Source organism: Castanea sativa, chromosome 4 (genome assembly GCF_040712315.1).
Source record: "Castanea sativa cultivar Marrone di Chiusa Pesio chromosome 4, ASM4071231v1".
Classification (NCBI taxonomy): domain Eukaryota; kingdom Viridiplantae; phylum Streptophyta; class Magnoliopsida; order Fagales; family Fagaceae; genus Castanea; species Castanea sativa.
This window is the reverse complement of record NC_134016.1, coordinates 39,339,039-39,350,405: the sequence shown is the minus strand read 5'-3', so window position 1 is coordinate 39,350,405 and position 11,367 is coordinate 39,339,039. Positions and strand designations below refer to the sequence as shown.

Genomic DNA, 11,367 nt, shown 5'->3' with positions numbered 1-11,367 from the left:
TGCAGTAGCGAACACTATCATGTGGACCTTAATGGCTTGATTCGTAATCTTTGTTAGTTTGTTTGCAATTATTTGAGCCAGTGCCGTCATGGTTTTAACACACTTTTGGACTTTGTGTCTGGTTTTTTTGCTGAATTGTGGACTGTCTGTTTTGAATACGCGTTTACAAGGATAATTTTCTTTCTTTAGAAGGTCGGAAACCATATTCAAACGTCACGAGAACTATAACTCACATCATGGAGCTGGTATTTTGTGCGCCAAGCAAATGGAATGCGCTTCTCATAGGCGTGTGCACCCATGGATGTAAGGAGTGCAGCTTTCACAAATATGTGGCCTACATTCTTATGAGAGGTGCGCTTCATATGCTTGACGCATATGATCATTTTCCCGCGTCATGAGTCATTAAGTACTTAAACTTATGCAGATCAGTGCCAGGTGTGGTTAGAGCTCGATTTCTAAGAATTGTATAATATGCATATCAAGTTATCCACATATTTTATTTATTTATATCAAATATATAACAAGATAATTAATGAATGTCATATAATCTAAGTTTATTCATGATAATGGAGAAAATTTTATATGTGACTGACTCAAACTAAATTGTTGAGGATATATAGTCAACTCCAAAAATTTGAGATTAAGGCATTCTAGTTATTGTAAATCCCATATTAATTGGTTAAACGTGTGACTTTCTATGCCTGTGAGCAAGGGTAGAACCATGAATTTTTGTTTGGGAGACCCAGATTAAATTTTTGTATTAGTTTCTAATTCAAGAAAAACTCAAAGTACCATATTCGTGCATACATACATACAAATGTATGTATGCATGTATTTCTCAGTGCATAAGTTTTTTTAGTAATAAATTTGTAATTCCAATATAAGTTATAACTCGTATACATATAGAAGTTATATGCCTAAAAAATTATTTTACATGAAAACATTATCTAAACTTTATAAAGTATACAAAAGTTTTCTAATTTGCTATAGACATGTGTAACAAATATTCAAGAATTTTTTTTCCAAGTATCAAATACAAAGACAAATTTGAGTAGAAGCCACTATGGAATTCAAAATAGTGAATAAAACCTATCAATCGGTTAAAATAAATTAGAGGAAAGAAAAAAAAAACATAGACCATAAGACGAGTAAATAGAAATTAAAAATGAGAGAGTTTTGTGCCTCTCAAAAGAATACTATGGTGACCGACCTGTTAATCATGTTAGAGAACACTATGCTACTAATATCATCTTTATTCTAGTCTCTTTTAAAGGGCATTGGTAGCCAAAGGTAGATATCAAATAGAGATTAAGCTAATGTGAGAAGAGTAGAGCACCACATGATAATGATTTGAGATTTTTTTTAGGATCTGTTTGGATACCGTTTATTTTGCTGAAAATTAAAAATATTGTAACTGTATTTTTCTTCATTTGTTGGCTGAAACATGAACAGTGCCGTGGGTTTCAGTTTTAAAACACAAAACGTTGTAAACGCGTTAGGCAAATGCACGCTTAGTGACTAGAAAGGAAAATGAAGCTGTAAAAAGTTGTAGAAAGGTGATGAAGTTTCTAAAGAAATTTATTGCTAAAAAACTAAGGGTCTGTTTAGATATCACTTATTGCTAAAAACTGAAAATCCAACACTGTAGTAAAATAATTTTTAAATATGTAAATAGTGCCGTGAGACCCAGTTTTAAAATTAATTTTATTTTAAAATTAATTTTGCTAAAAAAAGTACTTGCATGTCCCATAATCAGTATATAAAACCCACAAAAATAAAACGCATACCCACAATACCAGGCCTAAAACGCTATCCAAACTAACGCCAAAACTAACCAAAGCTATTACTGACCTGTTGGAGCTTGGGGATGGAGAAAGTTTTAAAAAACGTGAGTCTAATCGCGAAGGAGACATGGAAAAGTCACGGGTGAGGGGGTCCAATTTTTTGGTTGGGGCCCAGGTCTTCAAAACTAAGTTTGTGTCTCACATTTTGCCTATTGAAAATCTTGTTTTAAATTTTTTTAGAGGGGTCATGCGCCGCCACCCCCCCCTACTATCTACTTAGTTCTGCCCCTGCCTGCGAGATACTTTCTCCATATATGTCCTAGACATAAATTAGCAACAAATTCCAGAATGAAACTCAGAAAGAAATACATTGTGAACTGTCATTAATTTTGTTTTATTTTGACAACAAACACAAAATACTGAACTAATATGGTGGAAAGTTGAAGTCTTCTTTTTGGTGCAAATGGGAGGAAATTGGTAAAGAATGAGTATCAACCTCCTTTTGAATCATGCATTATTGCGACAGCGTCGAAAGGCTACAACAGATTGCTATTAACTTTCCTTTTCTATGCCCTATTTCATAAAGATATGTTCCTCCTATAAAGTGAAAATCTTGTACTGAGTGTTCTATTTTATTTTATGTTTTACCGATTACAACTTAAATTACTTAATACATTATTTGTTGTAATTGATAGAGTATAAAGTAGAACTCTGACAACAGCGTTTCTTTTTCTATTTTAAGTGTTCAACTTTCCTTCTTCTTCTTCCATTTTTTTTGGGGGGCCTATTCTTTATTCCCTCATATTTAATGATTCAAACTAGAGGCTTTTCTTTTTCAGACTGCATTTTTCCCATGTCAACTTCATGAACACTGGTGTCGCTTCCTTTGTACTTGTACCACTTTGCACATATTATAAAGTAACCCAAATTTACGACCTCTATTGCAGCAATCAAGTAATAGAAGTAATCCAATCTCCCCTTGTTAAGATCTTCAGGCAACCATTGTCCAGTTGCAGCTCCAGAAGTAGTCCTGTGAATCACTGACACCAAGAAACTACTGAAGTAACCGGACAAAGCCAAACCAACAAATAAGAAAGACCCGCCAATGCTTCTCATGTTTTCTGGGAATTGCTTGTAGTAGAATTCGACTTCACCAACGAGAGTAAATGCTTCAGAAAGTCCTACAAGTGATAGCTGTGGTATCAACCACATGCCAGAAAGGGAAGAGATTGCACCTCTTCTTGGGTCTATACCTACTGGTTTAGTTATAGCCAAAGTTCTCCTCCTTGCTTCAACTAGTGCTGAAACAAGCATGGTGATAATAGCAAGAACCATGCCAACACCCATCTTTTGCAAGACTGTGATGCCACCTTCTTTGCCTGTGAACCTTCTTAGTGTTGGGACTATGATACGGTCATAAACAGGTATCCAGATAGTGAGGGCAAGCATGGTGAAGATAATGTAGGAGGCAGCAGGGATGATGAAATTGGTATTGCCAAGGCGTCTATCAAATTGGAGGGCTTGGAATACTACGTATGTTTGTTGTTGGATTATGACAACATAGTATATACTGGCTGCAACCCATATGGGAATCACTCTCATCAAGCATTTTACTTGTTCCACTTGCTGCATACTGCAAAGTCCCCATGGATTGGCTGCTGATCCGTCAGATTTTACTTGGTCTTCGGGGGTTATGATTGCAGCTTTGTCTAAAAACCTGAGAAAATCATTTCTTTGGTCAGTTATAGGCTTATGGCATATCCCGTGACCATGTCAACTAAATAAAAAAGAGTTCCTCTGTAATAGGACTTTGTTGAGTGTGTCCCTAAGGTAGAATAGTCTTAACTCTTAACACACAAAACACGAGTACCACACGTCTCTCTCTCTTTCCTTTTGGAAATGCTGTCTCTTTCCTTCTTCTTCTTCTTCTTTTTGTTTTTGTTTTTGTTTTTTTGTTTTTTTGTTTTTTGTTTTTTGTTTTCTTATAAAATAATCAAAATTTAAAATGGAAATAAAGAAATCGGCATCTGCACTTGATAGAATATGAAGTGAAACACTCAGAGTGGGAATGATGGATTTTGATACACGTGTGATATATAATCAATTTTTAAGGGACGAGACTAATAAAAAATGGCAAGAGGCATAGAGTTTTAAGGAATAAAATTTACTTTAGTAGATGAGCAGTTTCTGTTACCTGAACTGGTCCGTGTAAGGAAGCTTGGAGTTGATGGTACTTGTGGAAATATAATTAAAGAGGGAGAGCCATGGTTGCTCTGGTAACTTCAATTGCCTCTTCTTGACTGCGGCCACTATAACCTGCACTATGCTTGCCAAAGGACTACCCTCGGGTTTTAGAATCACATAAATTCGTGTCCCAACAAAGAAGAGTACACATGATAAGAGCATCAGGAAAGTAGGAATCGCCAACCCCCAGGCCCAGCTCACATTGGATTGCACGTATACAATGAATGTTAAAGATACCATCATGGCAAAAGTGAAGGTGAAGTAGTACCAATTGAAGAAGCTGCTGATTCCCCTCTTTCCAGATTCAGTGTTGGGATTGAATTGGTCAGCACCAAAGGCCAAGTTACACGGTCTAATGCCACCAGCCCCAACAACAAGTAGTCCCAGGCTGCTTAATAGAAAAGCCATTTGCCATGGTGTTGGTCCAGGGCAATTCCCTATCTCTTTAGTTCCACAGTGGGGAGGATGCAGTTTGGCAATCGCTGCTGTTAGACACAGTACAAGCATCCCCTTTAAAGAAGAAGGGAAAAAAAAAAAAAAAAAAGAGATTAGAGATGCAAGGTATCAAACGGACAGGGTCATAAATGAAAAGTTTACATGGATATTCTTTATTTGAATTGCTTCAATTTCATGGTTCATATTAGATATTACAATTATAAAAGTGTATTTAGTACCACGTCAAAATTTTTAAATAACGTGTAAGTTTGTACATTATTAAATCCTGGAAACATAGTTTAGTGAAGTGAAGCTATTATGACTTGGATCCAGTTGGAGGTCCAATATGTATTGAATGGTTTATCAAATGGGAAAATCGAATTCAGTACTCTGATGCTCAACTTAGTTTGGCATCGGTTTTGTTATGATTGTTTTCAATTCCTTAAAGGAGCATGCACACATACTTATCTAAAACTATGTTTAAATTTCATAGAAAGATTGTGAATATATAATAGTGCTATAGCAGTACCAAAAAAGAGGCGACTGAGGCAAAACCCAATGTGTTGTAACGACCAAAGTAAGTATCACAGAGGTAAGCTCCAAGTAAGGTAGCAAAGTTGGTGGTACCATTAAAGATGTTGATAAGAAGTGTAGCAGTTGCTGTTCATGTTGAACACGGTAGTGAGATAGACCAATAGGTTTGTTGAGGTGCCAATGGTCCCTAGCTTCTCAAAAGTCTCATTGCCTGCGTTTTTGGTCATCAAACATAAGAAGAAAAAAAAAACGTACTTATGTTTTAGAATTATGCCCTGTCCCTCTCTCTCTCTCTCTCTCTCTCTTTTCTTTTCTTACCTATAACAAATGGCATTGCTTTAATTCCTCTGTAGTTTAACTGGGGCTCTTCTGTTGTAGCGGCCTTGTCATTCTTCTCCATATCTCCCTGCTCCATCCTTTTGCTGGTTTTGTTATATGTTTGTTTGTTGCATAGAAAATGCTTACTATAATGAGAATATATATAGCTGAGAGGATAGACATTGAAATTTCACAATGCTTTTCAATTGTTTAGGTTCCTCCTCAATGGAGAGTCATTTATTTCACTTTCGGTGTTACTGTCAGAAAATGAGTCTTTGAATTATTGCTGTATGTCAGAGTTGTCAATCTTGACCACAATAATATTAGTGCAGATGCATACTGACGATGCACTCCTAGCCACTTCGTCAGCTTCTGCATTTTGATCCTGTGGGATTTGAACAATTTTACCTGATCAAACCTGCCAATCACATACAAAATATTTACAATATGTTCTCGGTCGACTTTCTTTTATAAAAATGAGTTTAGAAAAAATAAAATGAAAGTAAGGTAATAGCAATAACAGAAAATTAAGGCCACTCTAAGTACTCACCTTAATGAAATCACAAATAATTTTTTGAGTTCATGCGTAGAGCAGCTAAAATTTATGCTGTTTGATGTAGAATTTCAACTTTTAATGTTGGCCACTCTTATTAAAAACCATTTCATATGTTGATGTAAATTCCAATTAACAATCATAAATTTTATCAATAGGGGGAAAAAAAAAATTGCCCCCTTTATACTTTATTGAAGTCATTTTAAATTAAGAATTTTAAATTCAAAATCTTTCTTTTTAATGCCTAGTTGAGATAGACGAAGCCTTAATACTTATTTGTTATCAGTGTAGTAAACAATAATGAGTTTATACAAAATAGAAATAGAAAATGAAAAATTAAAGAAGTAATCACACAATAAAAAGATAAAGATTTTTGTGGTTTAATCTTAGGCCAAAGTTCATGGGCCATGTTTAAGACAAAGTTTTGCTAAGAAAATAGGGTGATTATAAAGTGGCATAAAAGCACTCTCACAACACCAAAACTCTAAATATACTTAGCACACCACAAGAAGTCCTACTTGTCTAAAGCTTGTGTGCAGTTTACTATAGGTAAAATCTAGGTAAAAATGTAACTCAATGTCCTTTTTTTTTTCAATGAGCTGGCCTCCTCGAGGAAATTGATTGGCCCCCCACGGCATGGCCCCACCTGTCCATGTCCCTTTCCAACCTCAAATTGCTTTCCCAAACACGTAGCCATTAGCAAATTAATACTTTTTCCTTTTTGTTTTTTTATATATATTTTTTACTAGCTTCTTTTTCATTTTCTAGTTCTAATTTCCCTTTCCCAGTACTTTCCTTCGGCCATGAACCACTCAATTCTAAAAGACTCTCAATTTGGTGTAATTTTTCTAGACTCACACTTCATTGACTTCCATCCATTTAGTGGTCTCATGCTCACGTTCTTATTCAATTACTTTCTTTTTCTTAATAAGGAATTTTCTTACTGGAAGTTAAGGGAAAATAGTTTTAAAATCTTGAGAGGTTCAAATTTTTTTTTTTATCTTTATTATTTATATTTTAGTTCAATTTCTATTTATTTCTCTTGTGGCTTATGATTTTATTTTTTTTCTTTTTAATTTAAAAAGGTAATTGATTATCTGTTGATGAATACACTTTTCTTGTTATATTGGTATGTTTAGTCATTCGATTCTTTAAAGAGGAGCTAAGTTTGATGCCAAATGTTTTACTCTTGTAGCATAATGCCACGTTGCTACTTTAAGGTCAAGATCCTGAGTCCTTTTTTTCTTTTTCTTTTTTTTTTTTAAAAAAAAACATTTTTTATACATGTGTATTGCAAATTAGAAAATTTTTGTATATTCAAAAGAATTTGGAAAGATATAATGCTCTCATAGTGCGTTGATTTTTTTACTTGAATGGTGATTCAAAATAATAGTTTAATCTTGGCCCCAATAAAAACTTTCTAGTGCCGCCCTTGTGTATATATATAATTAGTTAATAGTTACGCGTACGTTTGTATCTTACTTTTAAACTAAAAGTTTAATCTACGTTCTTATAAAAAAAAAGAGTTTTTTTTTTAAGGGGAAATATTCATTCATTTAAATTGCTAAAGGATCATGATACAAGGCTTCTAAGGCTGGTGGGGGAGAATCCTCCATCCAATACAAATCCTCATCTAATGTATTCCTAGCATATTGAGTTAATACATGTGCCACATTATTTGCTCCTCTCCTAATGCAGCAAACTCTAGTCCACTGTAACCCCCAAATCGAATGCCTAATATCATTAACAACATTACCAAACAATGAAAAATTTTCTAATGGAGAAGAGATGGCTTGGATTACATTACTGTTATCTCCCTCAATTATCAACCTCGAGAACCCAGCATCCACAGCAAATTCAATAGCTCTTTGACAAGCAAGCAATTCAGCCTCATCACTTGTACTCACCTTCGGTCCACTAGCGGTCATAGCAACCATAACTTCTCCCTTGTCATTTCGAATTATAGCACCATAGCCTGATCTGTCCAAGCCCAAAAAAATTGTTGCATCAAAATTTAATTTGTATTCCGATTGTGGTGGAGGTTGCCAAACGTCCCCACTGAGTTGTTGCCTAGTCTGAATAGACAAGTGATTTTAGGCATGTTAAAATACATCAACAAACTCCTTTGCTCTTTTATTTAAGCTGCTTGGGTCCTTCAATTTGCCTCCATGCACCACACAGTTCATCTAATTCCATATGAACCATGCTTGAGCCCAGAACAAATCCATTTCATCCAACGTTAGGCGCTCCAACAAATCCTCCATCAACTGCTTCATGTCTGGCTGCCCGTGCATACTTTTCTACAACTTTCGGATGCTGCCAGCCCAAATATTCTGAACCGCTGCACAATCCCACAAGGCATGGACCATTGATTCCAATTCTCTCGTACATAACAGACATTTGTTTTCCTGAAGGACTTTCCTCCCAGTCAGATTTCCTATAGTCAGTAATATATCATGACAGGCTCGCCATCCAAATATATATATATATATATATATTTTTTTTTGGAAGCTTAAGCTTCCATATTGCAGCCCAAATCTTCCTTTCAGCACAGCCCCCTGAAGTTCCTACCTGATTGCCATTAATTTGAAGTTTCCTAGCCACATGATAAGCCGACTTAACTGTGACCAATCCCTTTGAATTATGCAGCCAAATAATAGCATCATTAACATCTCTACAGCTCAATGGAATTTACAAATAGCTTCTGCTTCCTCCCTGTGAAAAGTAGCCATGACTTCCTCATTCCTCCAAATATGTAAATTCGGGTTGATCAGATCCGCAACCAGCATTTCATTCACATCTCCATGCACCGGATGTAAAATTTTGTTTGTTGGGTAGTTGGGAATCCATCTATCTTTTGGAACATTAATTGAAAGACCATTCCCCACCCTCTAACAATGTCTAGATATGAGGATGGGTTGTGCAGCCATCAAGCTTCTCCATACATATGAGCAGTTTGGTGATTCTTTAGCATCAAGGAACAATGAACGCGGAAAATACCTTGCTTTGAAACATTGATAAAGCAAAGAATCCTTGTATTGAACCATTCTCCACCCTTGCTTGGTCAACATAGCTAGATTAAAGGCTCTTAAATCTCGAAACCCCATTCCTCCTTTATTTTTGAAGCTGTCAATTTATCCCAACTCTTGCAATGAATTTTTTGTTCATTACCCATTTGACCCCGCCAAAATTTAGCACACAATGCATCTAGTTCATCACATGATTTCTAAGGGAGTTGAAATACACTCATTGTATATGTAGGTATGGATTGTGCCACAGCCTTGATGAGAATTTCTTTGCCAGCAATAAGGCTAACATTATTTTCGTAGTGAAATATGTGTATGTTACTCTGTTAAATACTCGTTTGAAGGATAAAGCAATTATTGGCTGGACGTCAAAGACTCACAAATTCACAACGTTCAAAAAGTTTAGAAAGCTAGGAGTGTTGGAGTAGTCAAAAGCTGCCATTTATCAAAATCAAAATCAAAGAAGCTGCTTAAAAAAAAAAAATTGCCAACCATTAAATCTCTTTTACTTTCTATAAAAAATTGGTTACGTTCACAATATTTTCACAGCAAAATAATTCTTAGATACTTACAAAATATGGTGAATGATACTCTCTCTTCTCACATTTATGATGGGGTTCACTCATTTAATTCATAGTGGAGTTCACTATCAATGTGAGAAGAGGAAACACCATTTAACCATACTTTGGGAGTACTTAAGAATTTTCCTTCATAACAAATTATAGGTGATAAATTTTTATTGATTCTAATTTAAATCCACAACTTAAATGACTTTTTTGTCCATTCATAACAAAAACAACAATTTGCCACTTTGGATTTGTTATGAAAATATTTTAGACATAGCGTTTCTCTTTTTAATATATCTTAATTCTTTTACATCCCCCCCCCCCCTCTCTAACTCTTTTATTAAGTAGATTATTTCAATTAAATTGTTGAGAATTTTCTATATATTGAATTATTTCATTTATCTTTAAAAAATTATATGCTTAATTTTTTTGTATTTTTATTGCGATATTTTAAAATATAAACGTATTATACTTGTACTGTGTATTTTCCTTTTCCTTATCTTTTTTGTCGAATTTTTGAAATGTACTTTTTAAAAAGATACCAATCTATACAAGCCCGTATACTTAAAGTATTATACGCATACCGTATATTACTAACTAACTAACTAACTAACTAACTAACTATATATTGTGGTCTCCAAACCTATGAGAGCTATTGTCTTGGGCAAAGGATTTGGGCCCTCAATTTATTTATTTGTGGGTTTCCTAACAATCCTACGGGTATGGCTCCAAACACCAACTAGATAGTCCAATTTGTATCTTTTGCAAACTTTTGGACCTACACGCCTCACCCTCTGGTAGTTCTTCTTCTTCCTTCTTTACTCACACTCCCTCTCTCTATTTCCACTCTTTTCCCAAAATTTTCCAGTTTTTTTCCAACCAACCCCCCTTATCTGCCTTCCCTCTCCTTATATAGTCTCTCTTTAGTGGGGTACTAATCATTATTGTTTCACCAATTCTCATGCATCTCCACTTTCGCCAGAATCCCAAGAAATCATCATGCCTTCTGAGATTTCTCTTGAAACTTGTTCCAGATGCCAAATAGCATTCGACAAGGAGTTCTCCAAAGGCACTAACAACTCTAGGCAGACGACTTTAGTTTAATCATTTCTTCATCGATTTCCCACCACCTCATCAATTATTAGTAGGCTGAGCACTATGGGATTCCCCCGAACGATAATTTCTATGTCCTAATACACGTTTTGTAGGGCTAGGCTCACTCCAACCGGGTTTTGGGTCTACTTCCATCTTATGGGCTGGCTTTGGCTACTCACGACCCTATTTTCATAAAGTGGGGATAGGATCCGGGATTCTTGCCTTGACGCTTAGCTAAGCTTTTAAAAAATGATTGTTATACCTTGAGAAGACAAAATGTCACTCCATAATACAGCAGACATGACATCTTGCTCTTTGTGAATACGTGGAAGCATCTGACACATCAAACAGTCTTGATAATTTGACGCTTTGATTACTGAGGCACGCATGAGTAGAAACAACGATAAGTATTGATTAGTTGTTTTGAAATTACATTAAATGACCTTTTTCCCTATAAATACTGTCATCCTTCTCATTTATAACTTTCTTTAGTTCCTATCAAATTCAGAATCCTTCTTACTCTTTCTTCCCGAGCTCTTAAATTTCTCTTGAGACCACCCCTTTTATTAAGAAGTTACTTAGTAAGTCTTCTTTCTCCTGTTTCTTTTATTCTCATTCTTCCATAGTTATCTTAATAGGAAAATATGAGTTTTTCGTACCTTTTAAACACAAATGCAAACATAGAGTCCTTCAAGACTAGGTTTAATATCCCCAAAGGCACTCATGACGTGAATATATCATACTATCATGAGGGAGATATAGAAGACCAAAGATTGCCTCATGTGGTCTTTTTTCCTTTAATGTCAATACTA

At 35.2% G+C, this 11,367-nt stretch overlaps 1 pseudogene; it reads right to left on the bottom strand.

The window, feature by feature from the left end:
* Window positions 1–2,235: 2,235 nt before the first annotated feature.
* LOC142631514 (protein NRT1/ PTR FAMILY 2.11-like) lies at window positions 2,236–5,482 on the bottom strand (annotated as a pseudogene).
* Between the last annotated feature and the right edge of the window lie 5,885 nt (window positions 5,483–11,367).